The following is a 17,024-nucleotide window of genomic DNA, read 5'->3' as shown; positions in this document are numbered from 1 at the left end:
ATAATCTTTCATGTGATTAAATACAAAATTTTAGTTTAGTAATTAGGTTTTTACTATTAATGTTAACTTTAATTTGAAAATATTTTAAGAATGAAAAGCCCATGAAAAGCTGATTTACATTTATTCTACAAATTTTAAAACTGCAACCGTATTTCTGATTTCATCCCACCTAAGGGAACATCTGACCTTTTTTAATCCACACAATTCCACATCTTTTCTTTTGCATACTTATACACCCAATACATCACTTCTCGTCTGCGCTACCCATGCGTCGAGGGGGCGCTGGTGCAGCTGCGAATCGACGTCATCATCGCCATGCAGGCACGAAGGGGGGAGGCGAAGAGGGTGGCGGTAACTGGGACCGACGAGTGGCGCAATGTGCGGATTTAAAAGTGGGGTGCACCCCGACAGACGACAACAGACCGGGCATTTTCCCGAACTCTTTCGTTCGTTCTTTCGATGCTGGTCGTAATATAAGAACATCGTCTGCTACATTTATCGCAAATAGACCGTTCGTGATTTTGCGTTAAAGTTCGATGAAGGTTATATGAAGAATTACTGAAAGGATTTTTCGTCAGCTGTTTCTGAAAAGGGTAAGGGAGCATTTTTTTTTTTTTTTTTTTTATTCCTAAATTTTTGTCTCATTCGGTTTTCATTTCCGTGCGCTAGGAGCATTTTTAATCGATTACGATGCGCTTAAGTTCTCTTTCGAATTAGCGAATATTTTTAATTTGCAGTACTTCACTTTTCTCTCCCTTCGCAAATGCAGCGTTGAAAGCGCGTATATTTGAGGTTGCGTAAGGAATTACTTTGTAATTTTCTACTCGCAGCATTATGGAAATTTTTGCATTAACATTATGCTGCTGCTTCGGAACTAGCCGATCTGAAAATATATAAAACGGATCGCCTAGAGATACGGCAAAATGAAAATATCTAGGTTTTAAAACAGGAGTGATTTTATCTGAGATAAATGACTGAAATGCAGACGATTCTGCAAACTAATAAAGTTATTTTTAACATTTTGAAAATATTATTCGTCGTTAATATTCTTTCAGCATGTGAATCTTGAATGTTTAAACTGAGACGTAATTTGTAGCTCAACGCAGTTGCCACATTTACTTCGTAAATTATGATAAATTACTTTTTTAATCACAATTCTGTAATATGAAAGGACTTTGCACGTTTTAAACATGAAAATATTTAAGCTTCTCCTAGGAAGTTTAAATATTCACTCCGAATGCAAGAGTTTCTCGTATTACCAGAATTCAAAATTGCGGGAAAGCTGTTTTAAGTGCCTAAAATATGGTACTTGTTATTTCACAGAACTCATTTGTGAATAATTAAAATTTACGAAATATTCAAGGAGATTCATTTATATTTTAGTCATAAGAATATTCAAGCTTGAGAAGTATAAAGACAAACGAGATATACGGGAATATGTTTGGGAACTGGTCATTTTCCAATCAGCCAAAAGAGATAATTAAATTCTCCCCTCCCGCCATTTTTATTTCCATCTATTGAACTTGATATTCCATTTACTTGAAATATTGTTTAATATAATGCGTACTTCGGAAATTTGGGTTACGTAACTGAGATGTTTTCTCAATTGCCTGTAATTTCTTTATTGAGATTTTTTTACTGGACGTTATTTATTAACAGAAATACATTTAAGTAATTCATAAAGTTGGTTTTGCAGTATTTCTAGATGCCAGATAGCGTGTCTTTAAGCTAAGTTAATCAGTGGTGTTTCGTAAATTTTATTGCTTTGTATAATAATACCGCGATATACGCCTGCCGTTGTGAAATAGTCGTATTTGGACTCGAATATTTTTGTTTGGAATACGACACGAGTTTGATGAGTCGTGAATGAGCGCACTGCAGTTCTTCGCCTCTTTTGATACAATGCTACGATTGCTTACCGACATTAAACCTGTTGCCACCAATCATTAATAAACCTGTTAAATAAATAGTAAACTACTCATTCATTAAACTAATATTCAAGTGAATTATGTGTTTATTCGAGTAAATATTTTGTAAACTCAGTAGCAATGGGTTTTAGGAAAGTTAAGGAGATGAGTCGAGCAACGAAGAACATGGTTACGATCCCAATGGATGTGAAAAAAGAGTTGGTTGAAAAGCATAAAGTTGGCTTGCGTAATCGGGACTTGGCTATTGCGTATCATATGCAGAGTTCGAAAGTGTTTACGATCGTGGAAAAACAAAACGCTAAGTTCTCTAAGGGGTTGAGTTCGATTACTAGAATAAGATCACAGAAGTTAGAACATTGTTAAGAACTTTCTTTCTGTTTGAATAACAGAAACTATTTATGTACTGCATCATGTGCAGCGATTCATTTTGTAAAGTATGCTCTTTATTGGAAAAGTTCGTTTGGTTTATGTCGTTTGGTTTATCTGGACGAATTAATGATGTATAGCGAGGTGCCAGTGTATATAGAAAGATACATAGCAGGAGCAAGGAAAACAATATACAATGTTTAGAGTCTTTATGTGTTACTCCACAGCGAGGGATGCAAATGTGTATATTTTAATATCTGGCTACAAATACCTGTTTTTGTTGCATTCCCAGGTGCTGTCTAGTAAATGTTTACATTCTATATCATTCTAGTGGTGGTTAAAATAAAGTTTTCTAAACAAGAATAAAGATTATTGATAAGGTAACAAAATTTGAACTAACTTTTTGAAAACAAACTGCTCTAGTGTTATGTATATAAATGTGCTTGTATAGTGATATATTTATAACTGTGTTTATAAAATTAATAAATATATTAATGTGTTTAGAAATTTGCATAAAACAGAAAATCGTTTATTGATCTACCGGTGTTCGTTAATAAATGTTTGAACCAATATCTCTGTTCAAGTTTTGCTCTTTGGAAAGCATTAAAATCGGGAAGGGGGGAAAAAAAAGATAAAAAAATACTTAATTTCTTTCCAGCGGGAATTTTGATAATTTTGGAATTACGTTTTCATCTGTATGTCGCTTTGTTGTAAAAATTCTGTTAACAAATACTATCACCTAATCTGTTATAGTATCTATTAGTGATAGTATATGCCTAGTATACTATCACCCAATTTTACCGGTCATCCATAACCCATATGTAGGAAATTTAACTGCTTTTGAAACAATTCTACGTGATACGTAGGAATGTTTACATTTTACGACCTTCTAACGATGGTAAAAACAAAGTTTGCTAAAGCAAAATAGAGATTATTAAAAACATAACAACGCTGCAATTACTGTTTTTGATAAAAGTAGGGATGTATTTATGAATTTGTTTAAAATTCTGAATAAATAGAAAATCGTTTTAGTGATTTCCCAACAGTCATGAACAAAGGTTTTGAACTGCATAAGCCATTTTATCCTATATAATGAGCCATTTTATCCTATATAATGAGCAGTTTTGAAACAATACTCTGCTCAGATTTTGCTCGTAAAACAAATCATTAAAATCAAAATTTTTATAGAAAATTTAAAATACATCAGCAATGAAAAATTAGTAATATTTCTTCAAGGATATTATTTTAATAATTTTCGAAATAGCTTAATATGCGTTTGCCCTTTTTTGAAAATCTCTTTACAAATCTAAATAATATCCATATTGTACTCTCATCAGCTGTACGCTATTATCCAAATATAGAATATTTATTGGAAAACTACGTTCCTTTCAATATACACCGAGCAGGAATTAAAAATACCATTCAGAATATCTCTTGAATTTATGCATATGCAATTTTTGTTATTAATTTTAACTTTAAAGAAATAAATGAACTCATTGCAAATCGCTATCAGTTTTAAGAACGTAAATATCATCACCAACGCTTGATGTTAAAATATGGAGAGAATTAACATACATATAGATATATCGGAATTCAGCGAAAGGGTAGAATTTTGGGGTACTTTTTTTTTTTCCTCATGTAAAAAACATTTTCTCTTCCACATCCGTAGTATTTCCTCCGCAAAATACCCCGCTGATACATTTTCTTATGTTTATACTAAAGGATTCTCTAAATATTTTAAGAAGCTTTTTTTTTTATTTTGCTTTATTTTGTTCTTTGTTCTAGAGCGGCGACGTTTTTGCGTAAGTTTTACGTAATGATTTTTGCATTGAAATATTCCAAAAGATTAAGGTTAAGATAAATTACTGTGTTTCAATATAAACTCGTAATCTTTACATAATTGAGAATGTTCAATAATATTGGTAAATTAATATACGATCTATAAACAAGGTGCAAATTATATTTTCGCGTTGTGTAAGTGTTGTTGTTGCTAAAGCTCACTTGTCTTACTTATTTACTTGTTTCACTTATTTCTTATGTTGAATCTTTTCTGTACTTTCGCTGTTTTCTCTATTGTACCAGAATATAAAAACATAGTTGATTTTAAAAACCAAGGAAGAATCTCCGCTGGTTGTTTTGTTGTTAGTCAGCCCAAGTCCATGAAATTCCTCATGTCAAGAAGCGCAAGTTTACGCCTCTCGTTGGCAACAGCCTTGAGCACCTTACAGGTGATAGTGCGATTTAGCTCAGTCCACCCCCAATTTTGATGGAGAGCACCGTGGGGGGACGGGGCAGAGGGTATCCCACCGCTCTTGCCCTACCAACAACCTCTCGAGAGGACTTTCGGCTCACCGCCTATTTAGAGTGCCACCATGCCTCCCCGACACTACACATTTACAAACATCCGTGCCTTCTCCGCGATTCGAACCCGGGTCTTTCGATACAGGAGTCAGTGACGCTAACCACTAAACCGGCTGGGAGGCTTCAGACTATGGTAAATATTGATATAGATATATATAAATATAGACACTTCGAATAAGAGTAATGAAGTATTTAAAATAATAAACGCATCAGTTTCGGTATATTGTTGATTTTTTTCAGCGCATGTATTCCATTTCTGCTCTTAAGTCAGATAATATAGAGATTTTGAGTCTGTTGCTTCGCTTTCAACCTTGAAAGACGAGTCTGAATCTTCCCCTCTCTATTTTGGTTATAGTCTTGTGACTTTCAAATGCAATGGAGTATCTTTGCTCCTGTTCGTAATATCTTCGTTTCGTAACTTCATACGACATATGAAGGTTTTATATTTCGATATCGTAGTATGTATTATCTGCTTATACATTTAATATTTTCCCTATTAATAAACAACTGGACTGTAACATTGTGATTTCATTTGAACTTCTACTCCAGAAATTTTGCAAGTACGGCTGCTTTTCATGTGATAATAATTTATTCGGGAATGAATTAAAATATTGTATTCTTATCTTCTTGTAATACTAAATGATCCTTTATCTCAATATAACAACTTTTCTTTGCTCATTAGTTAATTATTATGATTTTGTAACAAATTGCTTGGCATGTTGTATTTTACCTCTTTTCATTTTTAGTTTTCGTGTTATAGTGTTGTATTAATGTCATATTACATCTTTCTCATTGAGAAGTTCGTATAACAGTGCTTTATATGTCGAGAAGTTCGTATAGCAGTGCTTTATATGTCGAGAAGTTCGTATAAGAGTCTTTTATTTGTCGAGAAGTTCGTATAACAGTGTTTTATTTGCCAAAAACTTATTATTACAGTGTCGTATTAATTTCATATTACTTGTCGAGAATTTCATATTGCAGTGTTATTATTTCATATTTCTTGTTGAGAAGTTCGTATTACAGTATGGTACTAATTTCATATTACTTGTCGAAGCAAATATAGTACTTTAGCAATTTTCATTTAACAGTCATCTTTGGAGGTGACAGATATGCTTCTACTTTGTTATACATATTATATTTTTATAAGGACATTGTCATTTCTAGACACTTGAGGAAATTATATTCTCATAATTAATTAAAATGCAAAGTCTTCTATTTATAATTTTAATGACTTATTTTACACACATGATTCCTTACTATGGTTTTAAAAGATATCGTTTATTCTGTCCGTACGTACAGATGTCAGGCAAAAACAAAAGTTGTCGAAATGGATTCTGGAGCGGTTAAATGGGTATTTCCGGGCAAGGAAGTTGAAAAAGAGGTTTATTCTCGCGTATTTCAATCGTAGTTTATAGTGAATCAACGCAAAATGCCAAAACAAAATTAATAGTTCTTCTGAGGAAATTGCCCCTTTGGACTAAAAAAGAAAAGAAAACTTTGCAAACGAACAATGAAGATGCAATACGTTGCATTAAATATATTAGTTAAAATGTGAATAATTAAATTATTTTCTAAAGGAATGGTTTATTAATATCTGTTTGGTTTATTTTTACTGTTTGACGAATGAACTGTTTGAAGAATTGTTTATTAATACTGTTTGATGACAATGATTATCATTCCAAGATAACTGACACAAACTTGGAGACTGAAGAATTTAACTTGCAAGTCGTCGCATTCTTCATGGGCATATTCCAAAGCAAGTGGGGACTTTACATCAAAATCCTGACAAGGTAAGGGAGGGACTTGTTGGATTTGACATCAAAATAAGGCACAATGAAGGCATGCAGAACTAATCCTGTCTCCGAAACCTCGTTTGTTATGTTAATTTTCTCTGGCTTCCGCAATGGAAGACTGTGGTGTCCAATATCCTCAGGTAATCCTTTTATGACCCTTCACCAATAATAGGAAAAGATCCATATATTGCCATATCTGAGTGACTTTCATATATACCGTTATGTTAATTAACAAACTGTTTACAATAAGACGTTATTAAAACTAATTAAATAATAAGAAAGATTTCTATAACCTACACTGTACAATTACAGTGCACTTCTTGCACAAGGGAAAAAAATTATCTAACTTCTCTTCTAGTGGACCAATTGAGGAAATTTAACTTGTGTTTTTCGTATCGCGAAAGCGTGACTTAGGATGCATTTTTGATTTATATATAGCATTCTTCTAACATATGTATTTTAAAACAAAAGCGGAATTTTTATGAACTTACATACCTACTTTTTCCATATATCGATTCTACAACTCAAATTATGTTCAAATATTTAAAATTTGTAAAATTTGTTAAGAAACTTATCTAGGACTTAAAAACTTTACATTGGCTCACTTTTTTCAGTTTGCGTCAAGACTAATTCACTTGGCGAAATTTACATTTTTGGTAACCTATTTCCCTTTCCCTTTTCTCATTGTGCACAACACAATAAAATGTACTCCGTTTATTCTTTCAAATAATTTTAAGAAAGTGCGCAAACCGTATTTGGCATAATTATAGTTTTTAACATATATTCAAAAAAAAAAAAAAAAAAAGCGCCAATTCATGCATATCTTGAAATTTTGAAACAGAAACTGTAATTTATTGCATGTATGCCTAGGAATACGTGTAAGGTGGTTGTAAATATTTTACGGATTACTGTTTAAAAGCGTTATCGGGTATTTTTCCGTTTCGCCGGCGCAAATTTCGCCAAGCAGACTTTATTGGCGACAACATACAGTATACACATAAAAAATGTTAGTTCTGAGATTTTTTTAATTTGAAGGCATAAACATTTTCATTTCGTTTAAAATTTTGTAAAAAGCCAATAAATAAAGACAATAAATTTGTAAAAAGACATTAATTTAAGAATTTACTATGCTTTCGTGGTTCAACATCCTGATTCGCCGGTTCATATCACGTGACTACAAGTGATTTCATCTCACGTAAACTACATTACAAAAATCTAATTCTCTCAGTAACTATCTACATTAATTTCAAGTTAAATCTTAATTTGGAATACAAGTTTAAATGCAAGAATTATTTCAATTCGTACGAATAGCTTACTCATAAATTATGTGAAACCGCAGTGCTTTACTTCGCTAATGCATTCTCATTCGAATGGATGAATTTAACTCTTGACTTTGCCTTTTCTGTATTTTCGCCTTCGGGTGAGCGGTGTGATTGCATCCTAATTGACTTAATTACCACGAATGGGATTTGGGCATAAAATTGAACTAATTGGTAAAAATGCTATGTAATTGTATGCCAGTATTGAAAGAAACAGGCAATCTGATAAGAAATGGCTGCGACGTGTTTTGAAAATGAGGCATAAAGGGTTACCAGCTAGGATATTCTGTTTGGCATCAGTTGTACCATTATTGGCGACTTGATCGCCTGCGCCGGGAAAACGGAAAAGTACCCGTTTTCGTAAAATTTATAAAAATTATTTAAATACTACAGTTTTAAAGATAAATCATAAGAAATTGGTGAATTTTATTTGAAATTTTAAAAAATAAATTTAAAAAGTAAATCAGAAAGAAGCTGCGTTCTTTAATTGGATTGAACCTAAATTTCGAGCTGTGAAAGAAGAAATCAAGTAAGTGTGATGGATAAAGATATATTAATTTTTTTACAAAACTTCGCTTGCAATTTTTGCAAAGCTTTTTGGCTCTATAATTTGAGTTGCAAGATCGAAATATGAGGGAAAAAAAACAGTTACATGTTATTTCAGAAAAAATCCGGTTTTGTATCAAAATACATATGTTAGAACAATAAATCTAATATATTTCCCTAGTCGCTCTTTCGATACATGAAAAACAAAGTTTCATCCATAGGCGCACTAGAACGGGAGGTATAGAACTGTAACATTTGTTTCCAGGTGTATTTTTATAGGAAAAGAAGGATGTGTAAACTATGGAACAACAGGTCCAAATGAAATATGCATGCTTGTGTCTCTACTACCGTGCATGCTTGTGTCTGTTACTTATGAGCTTATACTATAATGCATCTTTCCCGGTTTGTATAGATGAACATAGATGATATAGGTTATTATGAGTATAGATGAGTAATAAGTGATAGTTTTTATAGATGACCAAGAAATAAAAATCTGATGTGTACACCACATGACTTCCTTGTACGGTATACTAAATTATACGCATTTTTTCGTGCATTTCATTTAAACTTATTGGATTGAGTTAAATCTACTTCGCCGAAAGCGCATAAATCACAATAGAATAAATGCATTCTTTAAAATTCACTCTAGTATTTGTTTATCATAGCGACACTTTGGAGCTAGATTCACTTAACAGTATTATATTTCGTTCATATTATAACTCAGAATGCACAAAATTTATATCATTTAAATAATTATCGAATCGTTGCCACATGTTCTAGTCAAATACCATAATAAAGCTAGAACGATGTATAAAAGAAATTAAGCAAACAAAACAAAAAAAGAACAGTTTTTCACAGACGATTGAGTATTTCTCATTCAATTAATTCAGTTCTCACTTCGCGACAAGCCAAAAATACATAAAAAGTCAAAATATCTGTATTAAAATTTACGAAGTATATCTTAAACACTTATTTCCTCGAAAAAATTCCAGAAAGCATTAAGCATGATTTAATTGGGAATTATAAATTAAGGCGTTATCTTTGTTGTTGCGAAGCTAAGTTTCTCTAGATTGGCAACAAATCCACTATTCTGCTGTTTCAAATGTAAAGAAGCAATAGCGGCCATCAAAAGCATTATTAGTCTTAGCGGCACTTAAACAACTTTAAAATTGTTGATAATTCTAAAAATATTGCATAGAGATTTACTAAAGGCATAAAAACCTTAACCGGAAGATACGAACAACATAATTGAATCATTTTTAAAGCAAAAAATGTACAATTTACAAACATATGGGGCCGATTGCAACCAAAATACGAGGTGCACATCTACGTGTATTAGGAGTCCTATATACAAAATTTGAACGTTTTGAGGCTATTACGTACATACGTACAGACGCCACGAAGAATTCTCTTCAAAATTCATTTTAAAGCAGTTTTACAATTTTTTGGGGGGAAAAGAGTATTTTATTCAGTCCTTACGTACAGATATAACGCAAGAACATCGTTAAATTTCATTCGATAGCGGTCAAAATGGATATTTTCGTTGAAATATGCTGCCTGAAACTTTTCGCGATTACAATACTTCCTTTTTATATCGTACAAGGAAGTAAAAAATCACACTTCTCGTATCAAGTAGTAAAAACGAATGAGAACCAGTTTAAATGAAAAGTATACGGTCTCTTACCTATAGCCTGGATTGCCGTGGTACCACAATACTAATTAGGGTTTTGTAAAGAACCGTTTGTTTCCCAATTAAAAACAGTTTTGCTTTGGGTTAAATCATCAGTGCTTGATTAGCATAATTGGAGACGCTGCGGTTTGTTCTTCGTGCGGATTTTTAAGGAAGTTTATCAAGATGTTTGTGCTTTCAGTCGCTTTGTTCCCGACGACCTATGATGTCGTTTCGTTTCGCTTTTTGTTTTTATACTCTTTTGTAAAAATTAAGGCATATTTTTTCTCATTTGTTTTTTTCTTGCCTTTTGAAATATCTCCATGTTTTGTGTATTTTAAATGGACTATTTTAAATGGACTTTTGTGCATTTTAAATGGACTTTATTTTACATAAAACATGTTATTTAGGTTTAGCACATACCCTAAAATATTGTCTAACGCATGGTTAAAATAAATTTTCGAAGTAAAAGCTCAACGCAACTAGTTTCTCATTCCAACGATTTCAGAATTTTACTGGTCTTGAGGCTTGGAAAGGAACGGGTCTCCTGTCCTTCATTTTAAATAAGATTCTAAATAAATTAATAAATAATTAAATAGTTCTAAAAATACGACATAGTTCCATAGCTTTTGGCACACGAGCTGGGCAATGCAATTGCAATACGGTACAATGTGAAGGTAAAACAATTGTTACTATGATTGTTATAAGTTTCGATTGCAAAATTTTACCTTAAAAGACGCCGCAGATCAACACTTTGTTCTTTATTAGGTACTTTTTTATTACAGCGGCTGCCAACCGCATTGGCGATTTTAGAATAGCGCCTAAATCTCAGCTATATATTTGCTGAGATCGTGAAACGCGAATGTAAAAATAAACTGGGGAATCTAAGCAAAAATACTCATATATCGTTTTCTGAGAATAGTTTTAAGAATCAATATCTTTATTATATTATGTTATTGCATGTAAACTCAGCTGCAGCAGTTTCACAAGCTGTTTTTTTACAGCATTTCATGAACATCAACGCTTCTGCACAAGAATAAATAAATCTAATAGCAGTGGAGGAACCGCTGAACCAGTTTCCAACACGGAAGCCCTTCTTCATTTTGCAGCTCTTAACATTGTATTTCCAAATGGTTTCGTCTTTAACGTAAAGTCTCATGTTGTGGACATTTTTACAAGACCTCTTTCTTAAAAAACATATGGCATCCACTTCATTACTTAGGAAATTAAAGATTATTAACGTTATATTCACAAAAAAGAGCTATAAGGTATTTTCTACCTCCTTTCTGCATGCTTTCGTGGTGTAACGGTAACGGTTAGCACACTCGGCGCGTATTCGAGAAGTCCAGGCCTAAGACCTGGCGAGGGCATTGCTCATTTTTCATGTATCCTGATTCGAAAACAAGTAATGACTCCACAAAGCAATAATTATATTTTTAAATAAACAATTCGAAAACCTCATTAAAAATGGATAATATGACAAAACGGGGCGAGAGCAAAGATGCGACACGGTGCTAATAGCCGATTATTTGGCGAGGTATAAGAACAGGCAGCCATATTTTGATGAGATATCTCGATTGATTGACAATTCAGCCTCGGAGGCCGCTTTACAAAAGTACCCTTTATTGACATATATAATTGTTTTTTAAACTTATGGCTTGAAAACGGCAATTTGGTTACACATGATAAATAGCTAGACGTCTACATTTTTACTTCCTTGTACGAAATAAAAAGGAAGTATTGTAATCGCGAAAAGTTTCAGGCAACATATTTCAACGAAAATATCCATTTTAACCGCTATCTAATGCAATTTAAAGATGTTTTTGCGTGATATCCGTACGTAAGGACAGAATAAAAGACTCGTTTCCTTCAAAAAAAAAAATATATAAAACTGCTTTGAAATGAATTCTGAAGAGAATTTTTCGTGGCGTCTGTACGAACGTATGTACGTACGTATCTCGCATAACTCAAAAACGAGTAGCTCAAGAATGTTGAAATTTTGTATATAGGACTGTTATAACATGTAGATGTGCGCCTCGTATTTTGCTCGCAATCGGCCGCACCAAACGTATATAAATATATTTATATATATATATCCACTCTGTTACCCGGCTGAGTGATCTCAGTTTCTTTACTCTTATATATTTGTAAATTGTATATTTTTTGCTTTAAAAATGATTGAATTATGTTGTTTTTATCTTCCGGTTAAGGTTTTTATGCCTTTCGTAATTATGGAAGCAATATTCGTAATTATGGAAGCACATGAAGATGGCAAACACCAGCAGCAGTGAAAAAATTGTTGAAAACTAGCAAAAATCTATGCAAATATATTTCTCACACCTTTCCATGTCGAATGTACTAGCGACTGAGCGATAAAACTACTAAACATTTGATAATGAACATAGCCCAGGTTCATTACTCGTGAAATGGACATAAATGCGACCCAAGTTTTCCTTAAAAAGTCAATTGTACAATTATCAAGAATTTAAAAGCTGTTTAAGTGCGGTTAAGTTTTAAATAACATGGCGGACATATTTGTTTACATTTGAAACAGCAGAATGGTAGATTTGTTGCCAATCTAGAGAGACTAAGCTTCGCAACACAAAAATAACGCCTTCCTTTATTATTGCGAAATAAATCATGCTTAATCCTTTCTGGAATTTTTTCGAGGAAATAAGTGTTTAAGATTTACTTCGTAATTTTTAATGCAGATATTTTGAGTTTTTATGTATTTTTGCCTTGTCGCGAAAAAAGAACTGAATTAATTGAATGAGAAATACTGAAAATTTGTCTGTGAAAAACTGTTTCTTTTCTGTTTTGTTTGCTTAATTTCTTTCATACATTTTAGCTTTATTATAGTATTTGAATAGAACATGTGGCAACGATAATTCTTCAAATGATGTAAATTTTTTGTGCATTCAGAGTGTCGTTATAGTGAACAAATATAGTGAATTTTAAAGAGTGCATTTATTCTGTTGTGGTTTATGCGCTGTCGACGAAGTAGATTTAATTCAATCCAATCAATTTAAATGAAATTCAAGAAAAAATGCGTATAATTTAATATTCCGTACAAGGAAGTCATGTGGTGTACTTATCAGATTTTTTGTTCACATGTTCAAAAAAAATTGTTGCTCCAGTTTTTTAACATTTGATAGTTTAACATTATTGAATTTATTCTTATAGTTTACTTTCCCACTGATGAATATTATGTACCACATACTCATATGCATAACATATTCATACCTGTAATATATAAGCACAATAAATTTTATAAGAAAACCGGAGTATTTTTGCTTCGCTTGAAACACGAAATTTAATATTCGCAAATATTAGCTGAAGAAAGCAAACAAACTATATTCCTTAATAAAATTCTCCGTCAGTGTTTTTCCTCTTATTCGATTACTCTGTTCTTTTATCTAAATTAGATGGCCTTCGAGGGCTTTGCTGTAATTAATTCGCCAACTAACTAACTAATTTTTATGTGCTTGAACAAATATTGATCTTTTACATGACACACATTTTCAAATTATGTCTGATATTTATTCATTCGCCTGTGCACAAATATAGTCATTTTAATACGAAGCAACAAAAATGTTTCATTTCAGTATAAACGCTATTGATCTAAATTTAAATGAATAAAAAATCGTCGAATGCATTTATTGAAGGTGCGGTATATTTTTAAAGTACCTGGTGTATAATCGATGTTATAATTACCTAAAATTAACTCTCTGTCGTAACTCTTTTTTGAATGCTTATTATACAACACTCATTTTAAAATTAAGTTATACGTTGGAGGTTTGAAATAAACATTCTTAAATGACATTTATAATTTAAAGATAAAAATGCACTTTGGTGCTATAAACTATGCCTGTAAAAAATTGTTGCCCAGGTAAAATTATTATTTACAGAAATTATTTCAAAAATAATGAACTATTTGCAATTCCCTGAAGTTACGTATAAGTGATGATATGCGATCAGCGTTTCTGACAAAAATGATAAAAGTATTTTTTATTTGTTTCACTTTGCTTTTAAGAGAATATTAAGGATAAACTATTTTGATTATTGCAAAACAGGTGAATGATATATGTCTAAGGGAAGAGTTGTCCTCGTGGAGGACTTTTTAAGGAAAACTTGGGTCGCATTTATGTCCATTTGACGGGTAATGAACCTGGGCTATGTTCATTATCAAATGTTCAGTGGTTTTATCGCTCAGTCGCTAGTACATTCGACATGGAAAGGTGTCAGAAATATATGTGCATAGATTTTTGCTACTTTTTAACACTTTTTTTCACTGCAGGTGGTGTTTGCCCTCTTCATGTGCTGAAATCTTTTTCATCGATAGTAGAGCTTGTTATCGGTAGCAAGATAAGAACCCAGGTTGTCGAAAAAATTTGTTACAATTCATTAGGCAATCGTAGAAAGTTTGGCAGTTTATGAATTCGCTGATAGTACGTCACCAAGACGAGGTAGACCGTAATCGAAGATCCCTAGTCTTAGGATCTCACCTGTTCCAACAAAATGTGAAAGGTCCCACGAAGTTCAAAAGCCCCACTTAGTTCCTGTACATGACGTCAGAGATGGCAACAATGGATACTGGCCAGTAGATGAAGACAACGCACAAACAGCGTTGTAAACTAAAGCTTGTGGACGACGTTCCAGAAATTGTTTAGCAAGTAATAAAAATCATTTTGAAAAATTTGGTATGCAATAAATATTAGTAATATGCCTTTGTTTATATTCTTATGAATTTTTACCTTCAGACATTGTAAGGATTGTGTTAATTTTATTAACAGTTAAATTTTAATTTAAAGTTCCTTTCCTGTCAAATTCTTAACTTCAACTTACTACTTCCGGCCAGAACTTTGTTTTGGAATTTGCTGAATATTTAATGAGGAGGAGCGGTATTTAAACCACGAAGTTACTTACTGAGTCAGAGAGAATCAGAGTTTCTGATTTACGCGCGTCTGCCTTTTTGGCCACTCTCTTTCTCAAAGTTGTTATTACGCTCGGCCGTACTCAGGCCCTTGCTAAGCTTCGTAGTAAAATAAGTTAAAGGGCCAACTCTAATTGAACCTTGATAGCTTCGGCTATACTTCTTTAGTTAATCTTAGTTTTAGTTTAATTCTTAGTCTTTTATGTTCAAGTCCAAGTGCGGGCATTGCTTGTACACTCCCAGGCGGAGTTTTGTTAAATCTTATTGAAATAATAAAGGGTTAGTTACCCTTCTATCTTGTTGTTTCTTGTCACCGAACGCAAGCGATTATTCGCTTATCAGTTCTTAGATTATTCACTTCCAACATTAGAATTCCAAAGTGAGGAACACTACAACATGATGGTGGAAAACGCTACGGCGTCTTAAATTCTCAACTCAAGTAGAAAATTGTTAATATGTTGCAAGTGAGTTCTTCTCACACCTATAAACAATATTTTGTAGACATTTGGTTTTTCCCGTCTAATAAAATCCAAGCTTGAAAAGGTCCGTTTTCAAGTTATTGTATTCTCCTTTTGTGTTTGACTGGAAACGATGTCTTGCTGTAGGAAATTCAATGAGGTTCGGGTTCCTAGCGACGGAAAGAAATGGTTAGTAGGACGCTATGAAGAAATTAATGTTTTTAGTTACTAAGAAGCTGGTTTTCCCGCAGACACAGCGTCCTTTCGCTTTTCCTGGTTATGTGAGTATGTATCATTAAACCGCAACTTTAAATACATTTGCGACATCTTCCAAAATTTGTTTACTTCTGCCTCCTAATCCGAGGATTTTTGGCATTATTTTAATATTTCTAAACTACGTGTATGTTAATCACATCTAAATATAAAATGGATGCCTTAGATGTTTTGCTCATTTTGATACTAGGACTCTTTAACAATTAAGTCTCAAACTATGTTTAGTTTATTGTAAATACATTTAAATGTTTGTAAACGAATTTTGTGAATATTTGTAATTGCTTTTGGTAAAAGTTTACAATTTGGTGCCCCTTGTTTATTGGCGATTCTTTTTGACGCCAAGATCGGCGCCAGAAATGCACAATTTCAAGATGGCCGCTACACAAAACCAAAATAAGAAGTCAAAGAATTGCACAAGATCTGTGTCCATGTACACATCGATCTGTTTTTACTTAAAAAAAAAAAAAATCCTAGAACTGCACAAACTAGGCATTGCGCACTGCCTTAAATATGTCCGTGTACACATCAATATATTTTTATTTAAATAAAATCGGGAAGCTAAAACAAAGTTAAAACTATCGTGGTAATCAGAAGTGAGGTTTCATCGCCAAAATTAAAAAAAAAAAAAAAAAAAAAATTGTCGCCAATTGAAGAGGCAACCAATTCCACACTAGAGCCTTGCTTTTAACTGTAAAACAGGAACTTCATGAGTATATTGCAATTTACCATGTTTTATTGCTTATTTATACAAGGTGCATAGTGCAAAAGCATGCAGCATTTAATGAGGCATAACGCGCTTTGCTATCCTCATTGGCCCACTTGAATTTCTGGAATAATCTCTACGAAAAGCTGCTTGTGTAAATTTGGTAGCTAAATGGAAAGTATTAAAATTATTATAATATAAAAATTTATTCTTATAAGGCACTGGACAGTTACGTAGTCTTCTACTATATGCTCATGAGATATCCATTTCATGGGCGTATTTTGCAATATTTTTAATACTGGAATCATGGATATCGCTGACCTGAACGTTGAATAGTTTGAGAGCCGTGAGGCATCGTCACGTAACGTCGTTGATATTAGAAATCTCAGAGCGAAATCCAGGTTTAAATTTTCAATTTATCAAGCAGCTATGCGCGAAGAGGTTGACTTCAGACATAGTACTATTATAAATATAGTTGTTATCTTAGTGGTGGTTAAGACTGCAGATGTCTCCCGCGTCACTTTGGTTTTGGATTTTCTTGTTTGGGAAATGTACGTTTTGAATGAGAGTATTAGTTAAATTACTAGGTACTTAACGTATTAGCGCAACGACCTTAATACAAGTCGCCAAATTTTCAGAATGTGGCAAACCCTGGTAAGCATGCGCATAACTGTT

At 32.8% G+C, this 17,024-nt stretch overlaps 1 protein-coding gene across 1 annotated transcript in view; it reads left to right on the top strand.

Moving 5' to 3' along the window:
- Positions 1-381: 381 nt before the first annotated feature.
- LOC118202547 (protein O-mannosyl-transferase Tmtc3-like) overlaps positions 382-17,024 on the top strand; it is a 707,071-nt gene continuing 690,428 nt past the window's right edge. Inside the window, exon 1 of the mRNA XM_085824627.1 lies at positions 382-593. The gene's annotated coding sequence lies outside the window, so the exon portion shown is untranslated. The remainder of the gene's footprint in view (positions 594-17,024) is intronic.

This window comes from Stegodyphus dumicola, chromosome 10 (genome assembly GCF_044657685.1).
Source record: "Stegodyphus dumicola isolate Sdum_Otavi_A_Nest chromosome 10, ASM4465768v1".
NCBI classification, from domain to species: Eukaryota; Metazoa; Arthropoda; class Arachnida; order Araneae; family Eresidae; genus Stegodyphus; species Stegodyphus dumicola.
This window is presented reverse-complemented; position numbering and strand designations above follow the sequence as displayed.